Here is a 12,527-nt window from a genome sequence, read left to right as displayed (position 1 = left end):
TAGGGTCCTGCCCAAAATACAGTGGAGAGAGAGATCTTGGAGCAGAGAGAAGACGATATTCTTCTCGGGCCACGGGCCGTTCCCCACCCACTTCCTCCGCTTCGGGATCTCAAACAATGACAAGTGCCTGTGTGGAGGAGTCGGAAGCCCATTGCATTACGCAACAGAGTGCGAAAAGACCTCAGAGTTCCACCTGGTTAAGCCGCTCCCTCAGTTGGAGCATGAATGGTTCAAAAGGATGGAGAGAGATGGAAAAGCCCTGGAAACCATCAAGGACCTGGTTAAATTCCTAGAGGCCAACCAGGAACATCTCCACACCAAAAGGGATGAGACCATCCAGACTCCACATAAAAAACAATAACTGAGGAGGAGCGAAAGACTGAGAGCAAGGGCAGAAGCCGAAGACAGCGTCGATAGGGTACTCTCCCAGGAAATAGAAGAATTAGAAGACGAAGAATACGACACAGAGAGAGAGCAATCGGAGAGAGAAGAAGCGGTCGAAATATGGGAAGACTCTGACTTCAAATAGGATGATCCAGTGAAAGAGTAATCAAGAAACAAAGTCCCAATGATCAGTGTTTAAACTGTGAAGCACCCAACCAAAAGCTGAGCAGCTATTGAATAATCGAACAACCCCCTCCCCTCATGCTGAAGGACCTGGCACCTGGTCGGACCAATGTGACACGAAGGGCTCACACTAGCCAACAAGCCAACGAGGGAAGACATTGTCCAGGACCTGGCCTGGACACGGCGGAGGGCTCACCCGAGCCAACAAGCCAATGAGGGAAAACATGGTTCAGGACCTGGCGCTTGGCCACAGAGAGGAACGGGGGCTCGGGCTCAATAAAGCTGGAAAGGACATCAGAAGAGCTTATCGGAGTATATTGTATAATAGAAATATTTAAATCTGTATATAGTTTTTTTTTTTTTTAATAATGTGTTTTTATATTAAATGTTCATGTATTTTATATTTTATATGCATAATAAAGCACCCGACATCGCCCAGCCCCTCATCCGGGCAATGGCTAAAATTGACAATGGTCGATAGAGCCTGGGCGGTGCACGGAATGAAATGAAATGAAAATACCTTGATCTCATCATCATACACATCCTACCTTGATCTTCGCGAGTAAATATGCAAATATGTATGGTCTTGCTTCCCACTAAGTATGCGTTCTAGAACATGTTTTGACCCATGCTGTTGAGACACGTAGAAAACTTCCACAAAAAGCTCACAACTTTAACTTTGGGTAGGAGCGAAAGCAGTGACGTGTCAGGAGGGGGCACCTAATTGTGTGGATTTCGTTGGATCATTCCGTATTTCACCACGCAGACCAGTTTTTCCATATAATTTGGTTCTTGGTAAAGATGATCCCTCTTCCCCCCCCCTCCCCGGACTGAGTCACCACCACAGAGTTAGAATAATATATCTTTAGTCTGTGGTCACCACCTTTTACAGCAGAAGATTGTCTAGAACAGAGTTTCTCAACCACCGGGCCCCGACATCAGTCAAACCGGGCAGTGAATAGCTCACCGATTCATTTTTACCCCCATTAGGCATGCATATGACCGGGCCTTCCACTCACATAAAAGAAATCAACCGGGCCGTGGGCTTCCAAAGGTTGAGAACCACTGCTCTAGAAGGTGTTGACTCAGTCCGTGTTTGGTCCAGAGATTCAGCTTTTCTTTATTTGCAAAACTTTCGTTCATTATAAGTTTGGTTTTGACTAATTTAAATTCAACAGTCGAAATGGTATCGCTCCTGGATGGAAGTAGAAAAGACAGGGACCATGAGAAAATATCACAAAAGAATTCGATAATCAGAATGGATATCCCATTCTTTAATCAAAGAATAGTACTAATTTTCATTAAAGAAAATACAATTCAAATTTTCTGCAAGAGAATTCAATTATTTGCTTGAACAAACTCATTTATACCCAGTTCTAATTTTTTTCACATGATTTAAAGCAAAGTGCCAATATATCGTCCCCCAAGCAAAACTGTTAGTTCTGAAAATTTGTTTAGAATTAAAAATAATTTAAAAACTGATTTAAGTAACTCAACTCATCACCTAATAGTGCTGCAAGTGTGTGATTGTACTAAATTTTTTTCTCGCCAAAAAATAATCAAAACAGAAATTTTGGATTTTCATCAAAGGTGCCCAAACCCCCCCCCCCCCCCGCCACTATCTACACATTTATCTTATCCAAGGATGATGTCACTCTCCGCTATCCATACGAAGTCTTTTAACAGCTGGCTGATGCGAAGATATATTTAGGAAAGAGAAATTTAACTGCCCTTGCGGGGAATCGAACCTACGTCCTTTCACGTTCAGTGCACACGAGTTCCAGGGAAAGATTGAGATATTCGTTGCCTTTGTAGTCTTGTGCGTTCATCCGGAAAGTGAAAGGACGTGGGTTCGATTCCTCGCAAAGCAGTTGAATTTCTCTTTTCCTAAATATATTTCTTCGCATAGACTTTTGACCGTCGATAGCTCAGTTGGCAGAGCGGTGGACTGTAGATGGTTAGATTCAGAAATCCATAGGTCGCTGGTTCGACTCCGGCTCGACGGAAAAACACTTTTTTCGGCTGAAGTTGGTTTTCTGTGGTTCCCAACTTCAAGGCGAAATGCGAGCCGATCTCCCCGTTAAAAAAGTCTCGCCACAGAGAGCAACAGTCCTACAACGATAAATCATTCAATCATAACACTTCACTCATAGTTAGAAAAACTGGTGGCAGATGGCAGCACTACACATAACAAGCATTACAGAGAAACAAAAAACTTCACGTCAGGTTTCACTACACGTACATTCCCGCATGTACCGATCCTTTGGGGGTTCCGCGGGATGGGGGGGGTGCATGTGTGGTGTAGCAGTAGTAGGTAGGGCCTCCAAAAAAAAATGGCTCGGGGATCCATGATGTTCTTAAGCCAGCCACCTCGTTGGCCAATTTGCCTGTTGTGGCGTTGTATTTGTATTTGTATTAGCCAGCGGTTAAAAACCTTCGTACATTTATTTTAGTTGCTTATATTTATAAGTTATATTATATGTAATAATTAGTTAATATATATTTATATACATATAATTAGTTATATTGCTTATATTTCATACTTTAGTACAGTTATATATTAGTTTTTTTTTCCATGAATAAGACATAGAAGTGTTAAACAAAATATAAGAAGGTCGACAAGTGATTGATCATACATCAATCATAATGAATATAATTAGTCAGGAAAAATATATATCACAAGAATAAACATGAGTTTTCCTCTGATATTTAGAGATGATGGATTTATGAATTCAGCTATCCTCAAAAAATTATGAAAAAATTAAAGTACATTCATCTCACCCAGAAAAACAAAAATTAGCGGCGGAGTTCAATTATTAAAGCAGCAAAAAATTATTAAAAATTACAACAGTTGGCTACTTATAGCCTCTCGAGCTTTTTGGCGATATCTATGAAGAACTTTTTCAGCTTTTTTCCCGTAGAAACTCACTAGTAATAATGGAACCTCGTTTACACGACGAGGCCTAGCCAAAACGTCCTATTAATGTGTAAGTCTTAAAAGACTTACTGAGACTTTTAAAAAAACACTTCTCTCTCTCCCTCCCCCCACCACCACCACACACACGCTTACAAAATATTATAAAATTCAAAGTGTTTAACTGCATCTCCAACTCTTATAAAAAAAAATTTCAATAACACGTGAGAAAAAAACAATTAAATCGCAAATCACTAAAATAAATAAAATTTAGTGGAACATTACCTTTACGGTAAGACATTGGGTAAAGAGTCGCAAAAAAATCTCGACTTGGAAAAATTTCCCATCTTGGACTCTCATTTTTTTGGCAGTAGATGATTTGCAACCAGCAGCTTGGTCTTTGATTTTGTTTCTCTGCTTTATAATCGTTTTCAAAGTTCCCACAGGGATATTCAACTCTTTTGCAAGATCGACTTTCGTCATGAACTTATAATTCAAAATTCTTGTTGAATTCTTCCAAAATTTCCAGTTATTTTTTTTTTAAAGAAAGCACTTTTCGTTTTATCGACATTATGAACGGCAGGTTTGACACAGCAAGCAAGCAAAGCACACAACGAAAGAAAATTCAACAGGAAATTATCTAAAGAACTTATTGTGTATGTTTACCGTATGTCTCTTATCGGCAGACCTGTACCCTCCAAATGCTTAAAATGTGTGAACTTTCTTACCCTTTGAGATAACGCTGATAACATTGGGAGAAGAAAAATTCTGAAAAGACATATGGCTGTCAAAACAATTGAAACTCGTTTCTTTTAGTCTGCGTATTCTCAAAAACAAGCAATAAATATTCATCATTCATTCAAACCGAGCACAACTCCCGTCTACCATCCTAGCAATTCACTACCGATTGAGCTGTGCCGGAAGTATGATTGCCTCCCCCTCCAAATCTCCTGGGTATTATATACAATATTAGCTATAATACCCGGCGCTGCCCGGTTTTCTTCAATTTCTGTGAAAGGATTGATGATGTGGCAAACCATTATAAAGGAATAAACTATTATATATAATACTGCTAATATCGAAGAAGTGACAAACCATTGTAAAGGCATATGCATGTTTGAAACGCATTGCTAGGGAACCAGGGAAACTAACTTGTTCCAGGGAAACTAACAGTTTTTCGGGCATTTGCCCAGCTCTGACAAACTTTAAAAGTAGCCTGTCGTTCAAGTCGGGTCCCATTTGGTATATATGCAAAATTTGACGACGATAGATTTAAAATTGTAGATTTGTATAGAGAACATACACACACAGACAGAAAATCAATTTTATATATAGACTAGCTTATACCCGGCGACGTTGCCCGCCCTGTAAAAAATTTACATATATATATAGCTTATTAATTATTTCTTAATCAAAATATTTCTGCATTAAGTAAAAAAGAATTACTTTCATTTTTAAATGTTTTAATTAAAAACTTCAGGCAATCGCTTGTGGATACACAATATTTTTGTTTGTCCATCTGGTGTGTAGATGTACAAATTTTTGGGATTACCAACACGCGAACAGGTGACGAAAAGCTGTCCGTGTGAAAAACAGGGCTCATGTAGGTTGATACCTGCCACTGCTAGCAACTGGCCTTGCGCTTTGTTGATTGTCATGGCAAAAGCTAAACGAATCGGGAACTGTAATCGCTTTAAAGTGAATGGCATTTCTTCAGTGATAATTGGGGTACGTGGAATGGAGACGTCTTCTCCTCCAGCACATCCAGTTAGAATCGTTGCTTCAATGATGTAATTGTGCAATTTCTTCACGCAGAGTCTGTTGCCACTGCAGAGTATCGGTATCTCCAAATTTCTTAAAATCATTATAGGTGCTCCATCTTTGAGGGTCAAGATGTGTGGTGGCACACCCGGAATACCCAAAGAGTTCAGAAATTCTGCAGGATACAGAACTGTCTGCGCTGTGTCTGTGACAGTGTCAACCGATTTGTAAGATGTGGAGTCTCCCGGAATAATTTTTATGATTTTTCCGTTGATTTTGTTCACACTGTCATTTTTCGATGCCAGAATCGCTTTCTCACAAAGCCACTCATGGTTTTGGTGATTTTGTTGAATGTTTGGGAGGACTTTGTCTGCAAGTTCTTGAACTGAGTTTATATATATAATAACTGGCAAAATCCATTTGGGAACGTTATCAGTCCAGTGCTTGGGTATATGGGAATTCTTCCATTGCCAAGTTTGATCAACTGATGTGAAAATGATAGCAGTGCTGAGTCATTTTGCAGTTGAACTCGCATGTTGGTGGATAATGGTAATTTTTTAGCTTCGTGCCAGAGTGTTGATGTCCTAACGAACTCGAGGCGACCACCGATAGACAGCACCTTCACTTCCAACCCATCTCACTAATGGCAGTAAATTGCAATGTAGCGATATGGCCAGAGTTGGTGTTTGGTGAAGTAGAGTGCTGATGATTTGAGGCAAGCATTGAGTTCATCAGTTGACGTTGAACATTTTTATTCCCAGTTTTGTCGTCGTAGTTGTTGTTCTCTATTGTTAGCGACGTCATACGTCCAACTTGTGCAGCGAATATTATTCAAACGCTGATATCCGGCGACGTTGCCCGCCTCGTAAAAAATGTATGTAAGCATAGCTTATTAATTATTTCTTAATCAAAAACATTTCTGCATAAAGCAAGAAAAAATTACTTTTAAAGTAACTTTGAAGAAAAAACTTCAGGCAATCACTTGTGGATACATAATATATTTTGTTTTTCAATCTGGTGTGTATATGTACAAATTTTTTGGATTACCAACATGCAAACAGTCCGTGTGAAAAACAGGACTCAAGGTTGATACCTGTCACCGCTAACGACTGGCTTTGCACTTTGTTGATTGTCACGGCAAAAGCTAAACCAATCGGGAACTGTAATCGCTTGAAAGTGAATGGCATTTCTTCAGTGATAATTTGGTTACGTGGAATGAAGACGTCTTCTCCTTTGGCACATCCAGTTAGAATCGTTGCTTCAATGATGTAATTGTGCAATTTCTTCACGCAGAGTCAGGTGCCATCACTGAGTCTCGGCGTCTCCAAATTTCTTAAAAGCATTATAGGTGCTCCGACTTTGAGGGTCAAGTTGTATGGTGGCACACCCGGAATATCCAATTCTTCCATTGCCAAGTTTGATGTGAAAATGACAGCAGTGCTGAGTAATTTTGCAGTTGAAACTCGTATGTTGGTGGATAATAATATTTTTTGAACTTCGTGTCAGAGTGTTGATGATTTGAGGCAAGCATTGAGTTCATCAGCTGGCGTTGAACAGTTTTGTTCTCAGTTTTGTCGTCGTAGTTGTTGTTCTCTGTTGTTAGTGACGTCATAAAGTATGTCCAGCTTGTGCAGCGAATATTATTCAAACGCCTTTTAAGCATTTTTTAAATTGAAAGTATACCTCTACGATGGGCGGTTGATGAGATAAAGGTCACATTAGCACTTTACAGGCCACCATGTATATAGCAAAAATACCCGGCGCTTCCAGGGTTTTCGTTTCAATTAATGGGAGGATAAGAAAAGGGCCAAACCATTATAAAGGAATAAACTGTTATAATGGCAGCATTAAAGATATGACAAACCATTGTAAAGACATATACACGTCTGAAACGCATTATTGAGAACCACGGTAACCAAAGTAAACTTTCCGAATGTGATTGTTGAGGCCCCAAAACCATTGTTGCCCGACAGTTTTTCGCCCATTTAGGGCATTTGCCCAGCTCTGACGAAGTTTTAAAGTAGCCTACGGTTCAATCCCGGACCTGTTTGGTATATATGCAAAATCTGGCGACGATCGGCCTAAAACTGTAGATTTGTATAAAGAACATACATACATTCATACTTTCACATTTATACATAAGATGTACATCACACATAATATACAAAGCTGCCTCACGACATTAGGCCAGTCGTGGCTCAGCTTCAAAGTTCAACCGCTCCGCGAGCAGTAGCCTAATTAGCGCGGTTTTCATTGCGCTGCCTCACGACAGTTGTCCATACGGCGCAGCTGTTGCAAGCAATAAACAAATCACTTAAGAGTTTACTCTAAATGACCATCAGCTAGCTCACTGGCTATTTCTGTACATGTCAGCAATCATCCTAAAATTTATGGCTATTGCGATGGCAATATGCAAGAGAAACTGTTGCAGCAACGATTTTCACTGCATACAAAAATTGTGCGCGTTCGATGGACGTTTTTCAAAAGATTCGGTGTGCGAGTTGAAGTGAAAACGTCGAGTAATTGAGGTTTTGTCATTGGTGGAAAATTCAGAAATTATTAAAAAAACAATTCCAGATATGGTGGAAATTCAGAACTATTTTTTTCTAAATGAAAATGCAGATTTCCAGAATTTCTGAAAGAAATTATTCCTACTGTAAATGAGGGCCTCCCAAAACGCAGAACCCAATGCGACCGCACCTGTCCCACACCCTTAAGGAAGGCTCCGATTCCCATAAATGCAGATCGACCGCTGTCTGGTGAGCTAACACTTATAGCAGAAAGCCTCCGAGCGAAGCTTTGACGTCACTGAAGTCGTCCATTTCATCGGAAGCCACTGAATATAGCAGTCCGCTTTTTTTTGCAGTATATTCAATGACTATAGGTGAAATGGTCGACTTCAGTGACGTCACGACCTTCGCGCGGAGGGTTTCAGCTATAGATGGTGATGATAGGGTCATACAGCAGAGAATTCGACCGAACGTGTTCAATTAGTTCCTCTTTCATCGCCAAAACGCGAACAAAAAAATTAAAACACGAAAAAAACCCAAATGAATCAAAACACTAACAAAAAACAAAATTTATCAAAACACGAACGAAGCAAAACGAACGAGAAAAACAAGTATGACGTCTTCACATGCCATCACACAATTGACAAAAATCTGAAAGGTTTGATTTTTTTGTGACACGTAATAAGGCGTGTTACGACAGATTTCGTAACCCGACACATTCCCACGTCACGTCAGTACAGTGTGACCGTACCTACAAAAGACTCATAGGTGGAATTTATATCGCACGCATTTCGACGTGGTCCCACGTCACGTCAGCGTAGCGTGTTTCAACCTTTAGTCTTCTATAACGTCCTGATGGCTGCTTGCGAAATAATCAGACAGCTCCATTTCGCACCTTAAAAGTACACTGGTGAAATAAATTAAGAGAATTTGCATATTTTATCGAATTTCATGAAAAGAACTGAACTGAATGTAAACCCACTGCTTCTAGACAAAAATGCAAATCTTGTACGTCAAATACGTAAGCGTACAAGTGTGTGTAGGTGGAGCCAGTAGAGAAACAGGCTTTATAACCGCGCGTAAGTTAAGACGCATTTCGTTCGCTAGCACACCTCGGCGAATTTCTTGGTGTTATTTTGCAACAATCGGTTAATTTCAAATTGTAACAGCAAAAATGAGTAACCACCAACGTTTAGATGATGGAATGAGGTGGCGAATTGTGGGGAGGCTAGAAGCCGGCCAATCTCAAGTCCAGATTTGTAGAGAGTTCAATTTAACGCCCAGCGTCGTGTGTAACTTATGGAAACAGTTCCAGGATACCGGATCCATCGAGAGAAAGCCTGGGCAAGGTCGTCCAAGAGCCACGACGGCCAGAGAAGATCGCCATTTGTCGATTATAGCGAGGCGTAACAGGAGTGCTACAGCTTCTCAGCTCTCTCGTGACTTGTACCCGTGTATCAAGGGTGACTGTTTCCAAAAGACTTCATGAGAGAGGGTTGTTTGCAAGAAGACCTGCTGTTTGCGTCCCGTTCACTTCTACGGACAGGAGAATCCGTTTATCATGGTGCATAGAGATAGGAGTATGGATCAATGGACGACCGTTCTCTTCACTGATGAGTCCCGGTTCAGCCTAAGCACCGATTATCGCCGTACGTTCATATGGAGAGAACCAGGGACCCGCTATCTACCCTCCAATGTCCGCGAAATCGACCATTATGGCGGAGGAGGTTTAATGGTCTGGGCAGGCATCATGTTGGATGGCCGCACACCTCTCCATGTCTTTGAAAGAGGCACTGTGACTGGTGTGAAGTATAGGGATGAGGTCTTGGAGCCCTATGTTCGCCTTTTCAGTTGGCCCCGAGTTCATTTTAATGGACGATAACGCGAGGCCACATAGAGCTGTTCTGCTCGACGATTTTCTAGAGAGTGAGGATATTCGCCGGATGGATTGGCCTGCCAGATCTCCAGACCTTAACCCTATACAGCATGTCTGGGATGCGCTGGAGAGGGCATTTGCAACTCGCAACACCCCTCCAGGAACCATCCAGGGAATGAAAACAGCGTTGCTGAACGAGTGGGACCAATTGCCACAGGAAATGATAAACTGCCTTATTTCAAGTATGAAATTACGCTGCGAGACCTGTATATCTGTAAGAGGGGACCATACCCCCTATTAACCCACTTTTTTGTTTATTCTGCAACCGCTGTTTCATACCTTCCGACTCCAACGAGTGTTACGTACGATCATGCGTGTGTATTACAATTATTGAATGGTTATTTGTTTTGTATTGAATCAATGTATTATACATATCGAATTTCATTAAAATCGGTACAGTAGTTCTAGAAATAATCTACCAAGTCTGCAAATTCCCTTAATTTCTTACACCAGTACACCTTCAAGTTGCTCGACTTGGCGGAAGCACAGTAGTGCCTCCCAGATTATATCGCAAACATCATGTATAAAAGATCACATTCTTGTTTCTCTTCCTCTTTCATTCATTCTTGGTAATTTTAACACAAAAATTCACTTCGAACTTTCAATTGCAACCTACTTAACTAAGTACTTAAATTATCTATTATTTACTTTTTTCACTTACGCCTCTGAAATTCGGATTGGAAAAGAAATTAGAGCTGTACATTTTTCCCAATCAAACTGAACGCCTATCACCGAAAAGTTACATTCACTGTGAGAGAAAGAGGAAGAACGCTGCAGTTTCCTGCTTCTATTCAAAAAGCACATTTGAAATCCAAATCCATTTTCGAAAAAGGGGGAATAAATGCGATACTTATCGTAAAGATAGTTAAAAGCTTCAATTTAAATATATATATATATATATATATATATTGGCTCGACCGAGAATTCAATAACGTTTTCAGAAAAAAGGAGAAGAAGCTCTTTAAATATCGTAAAAAAATAAATAAGAATTGGAGAAATATATACTTCAATTGCGGCAGAATCTGGCGTCCAGCCAAAAGTCTTTGACACTTTACAGCTAACCGACGGGTAACGCCCCCGTAATTTCCTTCACGGTGCCGCCATAACGACTGGCCATTCATGGGACATTACACAGATACACAAACACATTAAAAAATTTACTTATATATTTACAATTTGTCGTATCACTATAGTGAGGTGCTGATTTCGCGCCCGATCTGGCTAAAAGCAAGAAAAAAAAATCACGCAAACCAATGTATTCCTTACATAATTGTTCACCAGACTGACACAGTACCATCCCTTCATTTAGGTCACCTAAAACTCATTCATTATTATGACTAGTCCACTAATAGTACCTGTGATAAAGCAATGATCACTAAATACATCTATTTTATATCCCTTTTATTCCATTTGAAATTTCTTGATCAAAAGTAAAAACTGTACCAAAAAATATATCTTTTAACTAGACGACTAATTCACGATCATAATTAAAAGAAAAGTATGATTTTGGTGCAAAATTTGCTTTTGCTCGAATGCATTCAATAGCGCGATGAAGGGTGGTGCGATATTACGCAGCTGTATTTGCAGAAGTACTTAAGGCGCATGAGAGCATTACAAGATGCAGTGTGAGGGGAGACCATTGTAGAGACCTACTACATGACTGTAGTACATTTGAAAGCAGTGTTCCATGCTATAAAAACCTTTTTACGTATAACACTATCTCATTCCGATTATTTCTATTATTTTCACAATTTGATAGGTTCCTATATATTTTTCGTATTCGAATGAACATGCAATTGTTATTGAACTATTATCAAAAATTTTAAACGTGCTTCACATTGTATAGTTTTCTTTAGAGAGTAGTACCCTCTAAGCGACATTAATCTCCTCACGGCCTCCGACAAGGACTACTTGAAAGCCTCTTACTTTATAAAATATATGGGCTTGTCAATGCATAAGTTTATTTTTCAATAGAACACTTTTTCTATACCCTTTGATTTGCACCTGCTGAAAATCGGAAAAAAGCCTACTTCAATACGAACGATTTGGCATTTTACAAGGGGTTTACTGATTTCTACGGAAAGGGTAAAAGACTTGAATACGGCAACAAAACGGAAATAATGAATACGGAAATGGTAGGTACTTATGCAATATAAACATAATTTATGTATTCATACTGCCATTTTAGCGCATTATTCAATGAAAATCTTTGGACTCCGATCGGTTTTAGAAGGCCGGTGTAACAAAACAGTGCATACTGCGATCCGAACGGAGGAATGTTCTTTTTTTTAACGATGCTTCATAAATTTCTGATATTTACTTTTTTTCTTTTAAATAGAGCACAACTCAGGTCTATCGCCATGCGCAATTTGCTACCTACTCAATTGTGCGAAGTGTAAGCCTAACAGTCTGAGTGCGTAACTAGTGTTGTGTCTGATTTTTCAGTGCTACCATCTATATGTCAGAAGTGAAGTGAGTGAAGTCTAATGATTGTATATTTGTACCGTTTATAGGCCTGTTGCTCTCTGTGAGACTTTTTGACGGGGAGATCGCCTATCATTCGCGCCTCGAAGTTGGTACCACAGAAAATCATTTTCAGCCGACCAAAAATGAGGCGACGGTGAGGTTCGAACACGGGGGGGGGGGGGGATGGGGGGCCACGGTGGACATAGTGGGCATAGTCAACCGTCACTATGACCACTCGACCACTACAGCGGCATATACGCTTTTTCAATCATGGGAAACTGTTTAACACGGAAACGGAAAGCATATTTGGTCTATTTGTAGATAAAAAAATTTACTAGTTACTGGTCATTTTTTTTTGTGTTGAACGTTTTTT

At 40.0% G+C, this 12,527-nt stretch overlaps 1 protein-coding gene and 1 non-coding gene across 3 annotated transcripts in view; one reads left to right on the top strand and one right to left on the bottom strand.

Moving 5' to 3' along the window:
* Positions 1-12,527, bottom strand: part of Syx1A (Syntaxin 1A) — a 96,117-nt gene that overhangs the window by 64,042 nt on the left and 19,548 nt on the right. The gene's annotated exons all lie outside the window — the stretch shown is intronic.
* Positions 2,485-2,573, top strand: TRNAY-GUA (transfer RNA tyrosine (anticodon GUA)). Its single transcript is given in 2 exon segments — positions 2,485-2,521; positions 2,538-2,573. It is a non-coding gene; the product is annotated as a tRNA-Tyr (tRNA).

This window comes from Pholcus phalangioides, unplaced genomic scaffold (genome assembly GCF_987345545.1).
Source record: "Pholcus phalangioides strain wild (caught in Gottingen) unplaced genomic scaffold, Ppha-v1.0 ptg000008l_1, whole genome shotgun sequence".
NCBI classification, from domain to species: Eukaryota; Metazoa; Arthropoda; class Arachnida; order Araneae; family Pholcidae; genus Pholcus; species Pholcus phalangioides.
This window is presented reverse-complemented; position numbering and strand designations above follow the sequence as displayed.